Raw genomic sequence first — 15,086 nt, forward strand, 5'->3', positions numbered from 1 at the left:
GGGGTTAGGAGGTAAAAGGGACCACTGGCCCGTACGGGGCTCGAACCCGCGACCTTGGCGTTATTAGCACCACGCTCTAACCAACTGAGCTAACCGGCCACACCCGCGCCCCGGGCCTGTCCCTCAATCTTTCCGCCTCTGCTCCTGCGGTAGCTCTTCCTGGAAAACCACGTTTTCATAGTTTTCTCATTCCACTCAATTTTCCACAACAGAAACACTGAAAGAAAAAGTCCCCTTCAGGCACACGTGATCCGCACCCACTAGCAAATCTCGTCTCCCCCAAATCCTAACGTCCCACCCGAAGAGACGCACAGAAACCGGGCTGGGAAGGGGCGGGGCGTCCCGTTTCCCTCTCTCCGGGAAAACACCCGCGGCAAACGCAAGGCTTCCCCAAGCTCTGGGATCAGAGCGCAGCAGGTCTCCGCAGGGCCCCGAGGACTCCGCTCCTACTCGCCGGGGGCGGGTGCCTTTTCGCTCCTCAGGGACCTTCTGGAAGGCTGTGCTCTCCTCGGGCGGCGAAAGTGCTCTGCGCACACGCGGAGCGGGCAGCACACCGCGGGGAAGAGGGCGGATCGGGGCGGATCGGCGCACACGGGGAAGCGTCCTGCGCTCAGGGACGAGCATCCGGGTGAAATGACAACAATCCCGCTCAGAATCCCGGGGAAGCGTCTTCCCCCTGCCCCGCCGACGTGGAAACGCCAGTCTTTCCAATCCGCCCGGAAACGCAAAAGACGCCAGAAGGAAACGTCATTTTGCAAAAAGAGGACCCGACTTGGAGGATGTCTCTTCTTGATGGGAGACTGTCTGTCACGACACAGAAACCGAGACTGAGGTCCTGGCAAAAGGATAGGTGTGCAAACCCACAGGACATAACGGAGAGCCTAGAATAACACCGGGCACGCATCGCCAGCTGATTGTCAACAACGGTGCCAGGCAAGTCGACGAGGGGAAGGGTAGCCTTCGCAGCAAATAGCGGGGACGCTGGATAGCCACCACCCACAGTAAAACCATCCGCGGTCCCTAGGGAAACGCCATGACCGTCGCAACGAGAGGGCGTTTGGTACGCACAGGCGTGAGGGGGCGCGTCCCCTTCCAGCTCTGGGCCCTGCTGAGCCGTGCAGATGGGGCTCCGGTCCCCCTCCCAAAGGTCACTGGCAGTCCCCTGAGGCGTGGCGGGCGCAGCTTGTGAGCGCGGCCCTCCCGCTGTTGGATTAGCGACGGCGGCGGGTATGGGACCCGAGCGCGCCCAGTGCGTAGCAGGAGCCCGTGACATGTCCCCGCCGCGCCGGGCCAGTGGCGTCGTGGGCACCGAGCCCCGCCAGGCAACGTCCCACGGTCTGGCCCCCACGGCCGTCCCCACTCCGCGCGGCACGCAGGTGGGCACACCCCCCTCTCGGGCCTCAGCTTCTGTGGGTCAAGCGGGGCCCGCGCGCAACGGGCCCCTTCCAGAGTCAGTCCACCGGATCCGGGTCAGTATCCCGGCCCGGACCCGTGTCTGGCAGCCAGGAGATGCAGGTCACGGAGCCCTCTGAGCTCAGGCAAACGTAAGCAGGACCCCCCCCCCCCCCCGCCCCAGATGGAGGAATTTTCCGACACCCGCCAGACCCCGAGGCGGCCTGCACTTTCTGTCCTGCATCTGGAAAGGCGTTCTTCCCCTAGACGGTGTTTCCTTGGAGCGATTCACTGCCTCGAAGGTTCTTGCTTTTAGTCAAGAGAGAGGCGGAATAAGGTTGCTATTTCCCGCAAGGAAAGAGGCCTCCAGTGGGAACAAAGCCGGGAGACCCAGAGACCGGCTAGTCTCCCCCGGGGAGGAGGCGAGCGGGGTGCGGCGTAGTTTCCGTAGTGTAGTGGTTATCACGTTCGCCTAACACGCGAAAGGGCCCCGGTTCGAAACCGGGCGGAAACAGCCGTAAACCCGCTTTTTCTCGCTTTAAGCAATGCTTTCCAGCGCCACCCAGCACCCGGATCCGCTCCGGTGCCCCTGCTCCGCACACAGGGCCCGGACGCAGGTGCAGGGACAGCGTCCGGCGAGGACTCGATGTGGGAAATGGACGGCGTCCGGGGAGCATCGCCCTTGGTTCCCGACGGTTTCCCCGTGGTCACATTTGCTGCAGCGGGTCACTTCTGCGCACCGGCCCCTGCCTGTCCCCGGGTCAGCCGTGTGCCCGCGGCCCAGGCGAAAGCAGTAGGTGGACGCAAGGTCGTGCGGGGAACTCCTGGTGCCCTCGAGGAAGGCAGGCGATTCCCGGACAGGACGCAGCACTTAGCGTCACAGGAAGGCGATGCTGTCGGTAAAACCAGAGCAGGTTTTCGTGAAAAGGCTGCGTGAAGACAGAGGAGGCACGGGCCCCCGCGCGGAGGGTGCCCACTACGGGGTCGGAGACGGCTTATCCGCGGGGACCTGAGAGGTCTTGGGGTGCAGCCCGTGGGAGAGGGATGTGATGTTGAAGGGAAGCGGGGGGGGGGGGGCAGGAGGGCGCGTGTTGTCAGAAAGCCTCTGGGGACGCAAGGGTCCGCGCTGGTGGCGTTGGGACAGGTGGCAAAGCGTGTGTTCGTGTGGGGCCCCGGGCAGGGCGCAGGGTCTCAGGCACTGGGAGCACTGGGTCAAGTGCGAAAAAAGCGAGCGAGCGGCTGTTTCCGCCCGGTTTCGAACCGGGGACCTTTCGCGTGTTAGGCGAACGTGATAACCACTACACTACGGAAACCGACCTGCCGGGGCCGTTTCTAAAATCCTTCTAGAATGTCCAGTGGAACGTACACCCATTTTCTGGGTGCCCCCAAACCCGGTAACTTTGAATGATTTTTCTTTGTACGCATCGTCACTCACGATGACTCTCTTTCTCTTACACATTTTGTTGTTAAAATAACAGTACAGAAAACTCGGTAACTCGTAACCACACATAACTGAAACCCAGAGTCCAAATTCCTTCCCAGGCTGCAGGCAGGGGTTCCCGGGGGTGGGGGTGGGGGGTGGGGGGGTTCTTGGGGTCCGCTTCTCTTCTGACCTGGAAAAGCTGGGGACCCCCAGACCTGCCGGGCCATGCTGGAAACTCAGCCTAGCGCGGGTGGGGGACCGTCCCAGTTTACTGCCGGGCGGGGTGACAAAGGGAGCCCTTTGGGCGTCCCTGTGACTGGACTTCGTGTCCCCGCTTCCGCTCTGGGTGCCAGTGCTCAGGGACCGTGTCAGTCTGCCGAGCGAGTTTGTTTTCCTCCTCGTGTACCCTGACGTTCGTCACTCTTTCCCCCTTCCCAGCATTTGTCTGGGACTAGAAGGTGCTCATTGCAAAATGATCTGTCTTCAAACCCATCCTGAGAAATTCGCGGCAGGACCGCGCTGTGACTACATCGGTCAGAAACGGCAAAGCTGGAAAACCCCTCCGGTAACCCAAACTCGGACGGGTCTCAATGCTGCCGGAAACAGAAGCGAGGCAGTATTTCCTAGAGGGCAGGATCTTCAGTCTTACTTTTTATTCTGACATCGAGTGGACAGCATAACTTCTGGTTCATTTTTTTTTTGAAAAATAAGTTGATTAGATATTTATTTTAAAGGAATTAATGAGCAGCCCACAAGGTGCCCAATCCTGACCTAGGCTCTGGAGGTACCAGGTGTCCTGAAAAATCGGACAAGCCTGGGGAAGCAAAGGGCATGTGCGCTGATTATTATAATATGATTGCACAAAATAAGTCATTTTATTTTTTAGTGTTTATTTTTGAGACAGAAAAAGAGAGACAGAGACAGAGAAAGAAGTGGGGAGAGGGGCAGAGAGAGAGGGAGACACAGAATCGGAAGCAGGCTCCAGGCCCCGCGAGCTGTCAGCACAGAGCTGGATGCAGCCCTCAAGGTCACCAACTCCAAGATCATGGCCTGAGCCAAAGTTGGAAGCTAAACGGACTAGCCCCCCTGCCCCCCCCCAATTTATTTTTAAAATTGCCAAATAAAACTACAGAGATAAATGCTCATGCTTTTTCACAGATGCATACAAATGAGACAATTTTACAACTCCTAATGATTAGGAAAGACTGTCGGAAGAAGTGATCACCGATCTGAGACTTGATAGATGAAAAGAAATACGTTGGTGGAGCAGAGGTGAAATGAGGCCTGGGGGTGGGGAGGGGGGATCGGCATTAGGGGCAGCACGGTAGGTCCCGGGCCAGGGCACGTGCCATGGGACCCAGGAGTAATGAGCACTCATTAACTTGAGTTGGTGGAGAAATAGGATTTCAGTTAAAGATATGACATATTGATGAATTTCTGGGTCTTATTTGGGATCGAATTGTAGAGAACAAACATTCTCCTTTATTATATTTAAATACTCACCTCTCCCAGCAGAGTTTCGTAGCACTGTTTATTATTTTTATTTCTAACAGAAGTCAGTATTCCACTACAAGAGATCTACAGAATAAGTCTTCTGAGACATAACATTCCTTCCAAATGGCTCACAAAAGGAGACATTAGCCGGTTAGACCTTTAGGGGGAGAAGCAAGAAACAAAGGAAATGAAACTGATTGTTTGAGAAATGTTGTGCACATTACCAAGAGTGGGGAGCATGGCACTTATGGAGTATGATAAAAGCTTTAAAAGTGTTTTTTAGAATGTAGAAGAAATAGAGCAGATAAACAAGAAAATCTCAAGTCTTGGGGTTTAAAGTTTTTTTTCCAGCTGTATTATTTTTTTAGAGTTATCTAGCTAGTAAGTGCACCAAGAGTTTTCAGATTTAAAAGCACTTTTTTATTTTATTTTTTAAATTTACATCCAAATTAGTTAGCATATAGTGCAACACTGATTTCAGGAGTAGATTCCTTACAAAGCATTTTTAAAAAGCAGTTGCCTCCAGCTTTTTTTTTTTTAAAAAGGGAATCTTGTGTGCTTTGCCATTCTTTTTTATCCTCTCCTCTTTCAGATACAATCATATTACTCCTCCTTCCAAAATTTCTGGTATATTCCACAGTCCCTTAACACATTAAAAGGAGAAAACAGTTATAACGTTAGCTGATTTACACTAATTTATATTAGAGTTTTTCCCTCGTTCCTTTCTTTCATTTCTTTTGAACTGGAGTGGATGAAAGGCAAATGAGTAGACAACTCCAGGTTTACTAATGGGTGTGGAAAATAGTTATAAACATATAAAAAAACCAGAACTCAAAACCACAACGACTGAGATGCTGGGAAAACTGGACAGCCTCGTGCAAAAGAATGCGGGTAGATCATTATTTATACCACACACAAGAATTAACTCAACGTGGGTTAAAGACTTGAATGTAGAAATTCTGGAAGAAAACACAGGCAGTAGGTTCCTTGACATCAGTCTTAGCTGTCTATGTGTCTGTGGATCCAACTCCACACGCCAGGGAAACAAGCAAAAATAAACAAATGGGACTACATCCAACCAAAAAGCTTTTGCACTGCGAAGGAAACCATCCTTTAAAATGAAGACAACTTCCTGAATGGGAGAAGATATTTGTAAATCATCTATTTGATAAAGCGTTAATACCCCAAACATATAAAGAACTCACACAACTCAACAATAAGAAAACGACCTGATTAAAAGATGGGCAGGTGATCTGAATAGATATTTTTCTAAAGAAGTTATACGGATGGCCAACAGGTACGTGAAAAGATGTTCAACATGACCACTGGAAATGCAAATTAAAAGCAAATGAGATATTACCTCACACCCGTTAGAAGAATTGTTATCAAAAAGGCAAGAAATAACAAGTGTCAGAGAGAACGTGGACTGTGAGACGCTTAACCGACTGAGCCACCCAGGCGCCCCTGTTGCAGCATGATTTCCAATAAGCAAGACACAGAAACAACCTGAGCTTTCGTCAATAGGTGAATGGATGGGGAAAATGTGGTATATATACAGTGGAACAGTATTCAACCATGAAGGAGAATGAAATCTTGCCATTTTTGACAACATGGATGGACCTCGAGGATATTACACTTACGGGAAAGAAGTCGGAGAAAGACGAATACCGGATGATCTTGCTCATATGCGAGAGTCTAAGAAACAACACGAATGAGCAAACAAAACAATATAAAAACAAACTCATAGAGGTAGACAGCAGGCTCGTGGTTACCAGGGGGAAAGGGGATTTGAGAGGAGGCAGAATGGAAGAAGAGGGTCAATTGTATGGTAATGAAAGGGAACTAGAATTTTGGCCGTGATCACTTTGTAGTACATACAGATGCCTAATTATAATGTGCACTTGAAAGTTATCTGGTATTATATAGCAATTTTACCTTGGGGGGGGGGGCAAAAGCCACAACCACTGAAGCTAGATCACTAAGTCACTAGCCTTTCTAAACCAAATAGGGTCCTTGTAACAGTGGCATAGACATCAGTCACCCGAGACTTGTATAAATGCTGGATTTCAAGCCCCATCCAAGATGCGGTGAATTAAATCTTTCATTTTAATGGAACGCCAGGTAATTCATGTCCTCGCCAAGGTTTGAGAAGCATGGCTCTGATCCAACACACGATTCACTATTCGGTGGGCCAAAGAGCGATCTGATGCAAAATTGGGGATGGGGGAGGGGGAAATGGCCATTCAAGGAGCCAGTCAAGAAAAACAGCTGTTTACAACGTCCTAGTTGGGACGAAGACAGTCACAGAGATCATGTATAACCTAAGTGGTGAGTGCCTGAGGTTTGGTCTAAAATGGCAAAAGAAGACCAAGGGGCAAACCCCACTTTTCCTAGGCAATCCCAGTGCCCAGGTCATAGTCATAGAACAAGATCTGAGTTTCTCAGCTCTCAGCACAGATATTTCGGCATTTCTATCACTGTCCTATTGGGAGAAGTGTGTTTTTGTTTTTAAAGAAGAGTCTTCCCCTAAGGCTGTCCCTTCCACCTCTGGTGCTTCAGGGATGTGAATTCAAATTCTCTCCACTTCTCAGCTACTAAATCACAAAAGCTCGTGTGGAAAGGCCCCGCTGGGAGTCGAACCCAGGATCTCCTGTTTACTAGACAGGCGCTTTGACCAGCTAAGCCACGGAGCCCACAGCGAGAGCAGTCTCCTTTGTATGTAATTTGAGGGTGATGTCACTGTCTGGTCTGACCAATGTGGTTCTCGAGAATGTGTGCCCAACAAAAGCGCATCCAAACTAATTCTCAGGATCTTTATCACGTTTTCTTCCTTTCTCCCGAAAGGTGCACAGCAGTGTCGATACGCTGCACCAGGAATAAAAACTTCCTCAGCCACTGGACCGTTGCAGTAGGCAGCCAGACGGTCGCACTTCCCGGAGTCTTCACAACTGCTTGGTATGGAAGGTGGATTCAGCTTGGACTCTGCCACACGGGGGACAATGGCGCCTCTCAGCCGCGCCCACCCGAGGCTTTCCTGAAGTGAATCACTTGCCGAAATGCTGGCGCTCAGGCGCTGGCGGTTTTCTTCCCTTTGTCGCTCAGCGGCGGCCGTTTGTCCCACGTGAAACTATGTGCCGTATTTGCGGAGAGTGGCAGTCTGCTGTGGCACATGGGAGGCATTAAAAATACACCACGCTTCTTAAATTCCACACCTGGCATGCTAACTGGAATTTAAGTAGAAACTTGGAAGAAATTAAAAAAGAAATTATATACGAATATCAAAACACATTAGAACTTTACTGGCGTATTATTTTCTTACACTTTCCCTCCAAGCAACATTGGATAGATGTCTTCTTACTCTCACCCTCCTTTTTCCTCTTTAAAGTTGATAGCGATCCCTTTCTTTCCGAAAAACGGATACTAAACATTACCCGGGAAAAGGCATATGTTCTCATTCCAAGAAACTGGAGCTGGACAAATCCTTGAGATCGTTTCTATCCCTCGGACAACGCTGGGGGAGTGCGCTGTGACACGCGCCAGTTAAACACACGGATCTATAATACAATCCCACAAACTTCTAGAAATAATTCCTCAGCCCTTGGTTGGGAGCAGAGTCGCTGAGCCCTGGCTGCTTAGCCCCGCCCGCAACATCCAGGCAGGGGTGGGGGTGGGGAGGGAGGGGCTAGAAAGCCCCTAGCTGGAAGAGGACAGGCGGTAAGGAAAAGCCCCAAAAGACCAGTGAAGGCGACCTCCAGGCCTGGTCCTGCAAAGAGGAAGTTCAGGTGACAGTTTTGCACATCCTGGGGGCGGGAAGTGCAAATAAAACGGAAAAGAGTGACACGGGGGGAACTGGGAAACTGAGGGTTGAGGCTTAAAACCAGCAGAGTCCAGAGTCTGGTGTTGCCGGAGAGGGAGAAGACAAATCTGATATGCCCGACCTACAGGGAGTCCCAGCCCTGCTCCCTGGAAGCTGCCGCCTGTAAATCCATAGGGAGGGTGTAATCCACCATTCGTAAATGTAAATAACAGCCCATACTTGACGTAGAATAGTCAGGAAATTCCACCTCCTCTCTCTCTCTTCGTATTGAGATAAACGTAACCGCTTTCTCGACACAGGTGGAATTAGGTGCTGGTTGTCTTCTTGTACGACCAGAAAGTGGGGGATGATTGGATTAGGGAGGCTTTGTCTTGTGTGCGAAACTTACTTCCACTGTGTAGTGTGGTCAACATCAGGAGAGACGAGGGAACAGCGGAGCCAGTTTCTCTCTGAGTCATTCTCTGCTCGCCTAAATCGTGGAGGAAGAAAGACACTTGCTAAAAGGACAAGAGCAAGCCAGCCCGTGGTTGAATCTCGAAAGTCTGGGTTGATTTTTAGACGAGATACTCACTGCGTCCCTCAACCTTCTCCAGGAAACACCTTCAAAACGCCTTTCTCATTAGCAAGCATCTGTGGTCCAGGAAGATGTGATTGGTTTAGAGACACAGACAGACATGAGGTGTTCAAGTGTGCGATTCGGGGACTCAGACCAATTCATCTTGTGCTCAGTTTCCAAGACGTACATCCGTTTATTTTTTCATAATAAAGAGCAAGTGATGTTATTCTTTAGAACATTTTTATTATGTATGATAGGATGGATGTCATTCCCCTAAGGTCTTTTTGCTTTTGGATATATCTTCGTGTCTGTCTCCTTTCGAGCTTGTGAAATACCATGTTGCAGTTGGTTGATCTCTGCACTTTCACCTAAGTTTGATTTGTCATATCCCTGAGGATGTGAATGAATCCTAAGACTTATAGTTTTTAACTCCTAATGGTGACTGCCAAGTTGATTCATTTACTTTCTGGTATTCTATCAATTTAAACAGATAAAATACTGCGAAGATATCGTACGTTATTCTATCATTCGAGAAAGTAACCAAGCAATAAATCCAGCATGCAAGAAACTGTAGCAGAGGTTAGAAATAGCACACCCTCAGAGGACGATTACATGTGTGGGAGAAAACATGTTTTTTAATATGGTAGACTAAATAACAATCCACTATCACGATACTCTATCCTACATGTTTCTCTCTTTTTTTTTTTATCCTATGTGTTTCTCTCTCTCTCAAACTATACTGCAAACAGAGGGACCAAGCCAATTGCATTAGTAAACTTTCCTCACTGCATTTTTGCATATAATAGGCACCAAAGGCACTAATATATTTACAACTCGTGTAAGGGTTAAATTGTAGTGTAGGGCTAAGCTAGAGTTTGAGAGATAACAGCTTTGTGCTGACACTGTAGCTTGAGAAATAGCAGCTTTGTTTTGACACTGAAGGTTAAGAGATAACAGCCTTGCTTTACTCTTGTAAATTACACTTCATTCTCTTGTAAATTAGGCTTCACCAATTAAGGGAACAAAAGTTCAAAGAAAAGTGGACCAGAGGCAGGGTCAAGGAGATCAACTCGTCACAGAAATTCTAAAATAATCACCCCATCCGGGAACTGTTTCCACCTCATCTGGGAACTATTTCTTTGTTCTGTTCCCAGGTGATGATAAGACGATGTGGTCGGCTATAAAAACTCTGTACCCCGGCTGTTCGAGGCCGCACTCTGATCAAAAGTGTCGGTCCCGATCGGTCGGCCTTGCCTCTCGTAGCAACAAACTTTGCTGTGACTGTCATTGGTGCCCTTAGCATTCTGTTTCAGGAGTCGTGTGGATGCAACACTGGTAAATAACATTGAAAATATTTAGATGCACATAAAAAATAAGTAAGAACCCTCAATAGAAACTCTCAACCTTCCAGCCTACACAGAAACTAGTTATATTTAATGGTTTTTTTCAGAAATGTCTTGAGCTATAGGTCTCACTTGAACAGAACTGCTTTAACTGATTTATATTAAATACTGACATTTTATAATAAACGATAAGAGCAGTAGAGAAACTTTCTAACATGAACACACAAAGGAACCCCTGGTACAGAAAGGGAAAATGCCATCATTTAAGAAGTCCTGATATTATTGTATACAAAAAGCAAACAATTTGAATAGGGACATCAAGCGCTTTGTAAGTTATCTTAACTCTTAAGTATTTTTGCAGTAGCCCAATGTAAAAAGGATTGGTAGGAGATGTGGGTATAAAGTGTATCTTAACTATTTGAAATTCAGTATTTTACACACATTTCATCCTCCTTTTCAATCCGTTCTTAGTTTCTAAATAAGTTGGAGTACTGAAATAAGGCACTGTATTTTCTCCTTCGTACATTTTACAAACTGTTACACTTTCAGGGATGTGGGGATCATCGCTAGGATATTACGGGTGCTCTTGGTCCCGGCCTGGGTTGAGGCTGTCTGGTCTTCCAAAATTCATCTTTCTCACTGCAGCATCTGAAGTTCAAGTTGCCTCCATTTTGGAAGTTGCTTCCACCAAATTCGTTAAAACCTCCATGCTCTTTCTTTCCTAGACTTTCATCTAGAAAGAGCCACTCTCTCCTTTCCATGACAAGTGTCTGGCTGGCTCACACACCTCTGCAATTTACTCTTACTTTTGTAGCATGGGTGCCTTGACACCTAGCATGTACTGGGACGTGATATGTATTTGGAACAGCTTCAAGGACTTCATCACATCTTTTGCTACTGGCTCAGGCTCGTCCCGCTGCCTGGGGGAGTGTGGCGGTATTTCTAGAGCGTGTATTGTAAGTCCTGGAGGGGGATCGGGGTACCGGCCAAAACGTCAGCACTGTTCTGGTCTCCAGGTGGTCGAACGCGTGAGATACAGAGCCCCTCAGTCCCGAAGAGGACAGTTTAGATACAACACCTGCTGTAACTCGCTGACATTCCTGGAAACCACATGCGCTCCTTCGTGCCTTCACGTCGCCACCAGACGTATGTCTGGCTCATGTCTAAAGATCCTTTGTGCTCTTTCTTTGCTCTGATATTCTTTGATGCTCACATCTAATGAAAGATGAAATAAAGGCTATGTGCGGGCCACGGCTGCAGCTGCTGCTGCTCTCTCTCTCTCTCTCTCTCTCTCTCTCTCTCTCACAGAGGCAGCCCCGCACGCCCACTCAGTCTCCGTGTCTGAGAACTTTTCCTTCCGTGCACGGACATGTGGGGGCACAAAGAAATAAGCCAGCAGCACACATACTCCAGCCATGTCAAGGCCGCGAACTTGCCATTCGCGGAGACAAGGCATATAAACAACCTCACGACCCTTTTCCAAGGTCTGCAAGTTCTAAGCTGATTTCACAGTAACACTAGATATTTATGGTGGGGTTGATGCTGATCTTAATGGATGTGGTTTTTGATCTTGTCTCTTGAAACATGCAGGAGTTTCAGGACAAGGGGCAGAGAAGGAGTTCATGCGGCTGCTGCTGAATTCAAGGATAGTTTCCATGAAATATAAATGCACTTTTTTAGTGTCATCTCAAGAAGGATATATATATTTTTTTTACCTTTGTATTTACTGCTGTATCCCAGAGCCTTGAAAAGTGTCTGGAGCATAGTAAGCTCTCAATAAATATGGGCAGAAAAACAATAAATGTTGACCAGACTAAGAGTGTCCCAGGAGGATAGAAAAATGGAGGGTGTCTCCGAACATTCAAACTCATTTTCATACTATATTTTCCGGTGACAGTATTCATGAAGACTTTCAAACTTGTGTATGTAAAGTTCATCTGTCCCACACATGCTCCCTGGGCCAAGTTCACAGGACTTCGTTCTCAGTCATAATAACAATCTATACCGAATTTTGGTCTTCTTTTCTTACCTTGATTCTAGTAAGAGCACCTGGGAAGACAGGTTACCCCCAGGTTCCATGGTGTAGTGGTTAGCACATCTGCCTTACACGCAGAAGACCCTGGGTTCGATTCCCAGTGGAACCACAAACTTACCTTGGCTTCCATTCAGGAGAGGTTTGGAAGGTTCCTCTTTTCCTTTCAGACACTTAGATAGCCAAGAACCCGGTGGGTTGTGCGCTCAGTTTCCCCTTCTGGACACTCGCCCAACTGGGCTGTGCAGTGTGGGGCCACGCTGCCTTGCACAGAGGATTTCCCTGGCTTTCGTGATGGTTGGGGGAAAGCCATCAGCAGCAAACGTGGAATATTTTAAATGAGTGCACAGCCAGGGCCTGACTGGAAAGATTATTATTTTAATTCCATCGTAGTTACAATGTTAAGGATTTAAAACAACATCTACTTTAGCAGGTTTGAGCAGTGTATTAAAGGAAACCCCAAGTGTTGGATGCCAGAAACGGGAAGGCTCCAGGTTTCATGCAATTAGACATGTGCAGTTTCCCACAGAAGCAGATTTGAAGGAGAGCAGATCAGACGTTGTTTTGTGGTTTTGTAAGGAAACATGAACTTTCACCCTCTAGAGGGCAGAGAGTTGCTACAGCACCCACGGGGGGAAATTTGGCACTATTAAATACAATGGAAAACACACTTATTTATTTTTTTTAAAGCACTATGTGATTTTTTAATGTCTCCTCATTTCGGTGGTAATCTAAAACCTGAGGATAATAACAATCGCCCAGATCTGAATTTCTCCACGTATTACAACACACGCACACAACATTAAAGCCATACCTTCTCCCCAACTAGAAGACAGACTTCAAGGTCCCTGTAAAGGAGAACTAAAAACACCCACGTCAAGCAGATCTGCCTTGCAAGAGCTCCCAAAGGCGACTCTCTGGGGAGAATGGAAGGAGCTCCAGAAAAGCCATCTAGAAGTAAGAAAATGGGAACTGAGATCCCAACATGCAGCTAAAATTCCCCTCCTCTCAAATAGAAATTTCAGCTTAAAACACTGGGAAGGAACCTGGGCACGCACGCCAGTCCTGAGACGGTAGCAGCAGCAGAAACTTCTGGGGGAGAAGAAAGTGAGGAGAAGCCCTCCGCGGAGAGTAGCTGGTGAAGGAAAAAAGAAGGAAGGGGGGGATTCAGAATCCCCCAAGACCGAAGGAAACATAAAAATCGGGAGACGCAGAACTCTTTCCCAGTGGATCCCCAGCCCTCTCCCCAAAGACATCTATTAAAGATACTGTATTTTTATGCAGGGATAGAAGAGGATGGCCTTGAACTAGGAATCCTGTAAAGGATCCCAAGTCTCTTCCCACAATATCTGAACGAGCTTTATTTATGCAAAGCGACTATAAGAAAACCCCAAGGCAAAATATTTTAGCTGATGAAAATTCCTCCAAAAGTGAAAAGGCAGAAGAAAACTGTAACACAGCTCTCAAAATTGAATCAGGCATCCTCAAATAAGCATTTTTTTGGATTTGAAAAAAATCACACGAAGTCAGAAATACAAAAAATTAAAACAAAAAGAAAAAGGCTCAATAAAATGTCATAATAATTAAATTTATAATCCAGGAAGTTTCTGTGATAGAAGTCCAGGACCAGATTGGGGGAAAAACAAGTTATATAAGGGTAAATAGATGGGGGTAACTGTTACGACAAAAATGCAAACCATCGTAGGTGTCACAAGAAACTTCTTAAATGAGAAAAGAAATATCAGGGGTGTCTGGGTGGCTCAGTCGGTTGAACTAACTCATTATTAGTTATGGAGAATGCCAATTAGTGCCACAAGGAGATAATACTTTAAGTCTATTTAAATGTTTCAAATAGGCTGTCTAAAATTTAAAAGTCTGGCAATACCAAATGTTGGAGAAGTCTGGAGCAAATGGAGCTCTCACAAAGTATTAATTGGAAAGTAAAATGGCCTTACCATTTTGGAGAATATTTGGTAGCTTCTTATAAAGTCAAACAGACATTGACCAAATGATCCAGCAATTCTAGGTATTTACCCCAAAAGAAATGAACTCCTAGGTATTTACCCCAAAAGAAATGAAAACATTGCTGGGTAATTTTATGTGTCAACAAGTCTAGGCCACAGTATTCAGATATTTGGCCAAACACTAGTTTAGATGTTGCTGTGAAGATGTTTCTTGGATGAGATTAACATTTAACCAGTAGGTTTTGAGTAAAGCGAATTACCCTTCATAACGTGAGTGGCCTCATCCAATCAGTTGAAGGCCTTGAAAAAAGAAAGACCTTTCTCTCCTGAGGAAGGGGGAATTCTGCCAGTACACTGTAAAAATTTTTTTTAATTTATTTGTTTTGAGAGAGAGAGAGAGAGAGAGAGTCCCAAGCAGGCCCTACGCTGCCAGTACAGAGCCCGATGTGGGTCTTGAACCCGTGAATTGTGAGATCCTGACCTGAGCCAAAAGCAAGAGTCAGGCACTTAACCACCTGAGCACCTTGCCTTTAGGCTGGAGCTTTAACCTCAGATCTTTCCTGCGTCTCCACTCTGCTGATCTACCCTGCAGATGTGGGCTTGCCCGACCCTCACAACTGCCTGCGCCAGTTCTTTAAGATCTCTCTCTCTCTCTCTCTCTCTCTCTCTCTCTCTCTCTCTTTTTCTGGAGAACCCTGACCAATACAACATACGTCCACACAAAGACTTGTGACATTAATCTTCATATGAAAAAGTCTATTCACATGTGAATGGAAAACAGACGGTGATATGTCTGTACATGGAGTACAATTCAGCAAGAAAATGGAACAAGCGACTGATACATGCAGCAACATGAATGAATCTCAAAAATATCGGGCTGAGCAAAGGAAGCCGGGAACATGAGACTACGTACTCATGGTTTATAAGAAATTCTGGACAAGGCAAAGCCATCATGATAGAAAGAACATCTATAGTCGCCTGGGGCTGGGATGGGGGTATAACGGAGTAGAAGGGGTATGTAAGTTTCCTATTGTGATTGTAACAAATTACCACAAATTCAGTGCT

General features: G+C 47.2%; 5 non-coding genes across 5 annotated transcripts; 2 read left to right on the top strand and 3 right to left on the bottom strand.

Moving 5' to 3' along the window:
- Positions 1–25: 25 nt before the first annotated feature.
- TRNAI-AAU (transfer RNA isoleucine (anticodon AAU)) lies at positions 26–99 on the bottom strand. Its single transcript has one exon. It is a non-coding gene; the product is annotated as a tRNA-Ile (tRNA).
- Positions 100–1,833: 1,734 nt separating this feature from the next.
- On the top strand, positions 1,834–1,906 carry TRNAV-AAC (transfer RNA valine (anticodon AAC)). The gene has a single exon. It is a non-coding gene; the product is annotated as a tRNA-Val (tRNA).
- Positions 1,907–2,632: 726 nt separating this feature from the next.
- Positions 2,633–2,705, bottom strand: TRNAV-AAC (transfer RNA valine (anticodon AAC)). The gene has a single exon. It is a non-coding gene; the product is annotated as a tRNA-Val (tRNA).
- A 4,223-nt stretch (positions 2,706–6,928) lies between these two features.
- Positions 6,929–7,002, bottom strand: TRNAT-AGU (transfer RNA threonine (anticodon AGU)). The gene has a single exon. It is a non-coding gene; the product is annotated as a tRNA-Thr (tRNA).
- Positions 7,003–12,096: 5,094 nt separating this feature from the next.
- On the top strand, positions 12,097–12,169 carry TRNAV-UAC (transfer RNA valine (anticodon UAC)). The gene has a single exon. It is a non-coding gene; the product is annotated as a tRNA-Val (tRNA).
- Positions 12,170–15,086: the final 2,917 nt, after the last annotated feature.

Source organism: Prionailurus viverrinus, chromosome B2 (genome assembly GCF_022837055.1).
Source record: "Prionailurus viverrinus isolate Anna chromosome B2, UM_Priviv_1.0, whole genome shotgun sequence".
NCBI classification, from domain to species: Eukaryota; Metazoa; Chordata; class Mammalia; order Carnivora; family Felidae; genus Prionailurus; species Prionailurus viverrinus.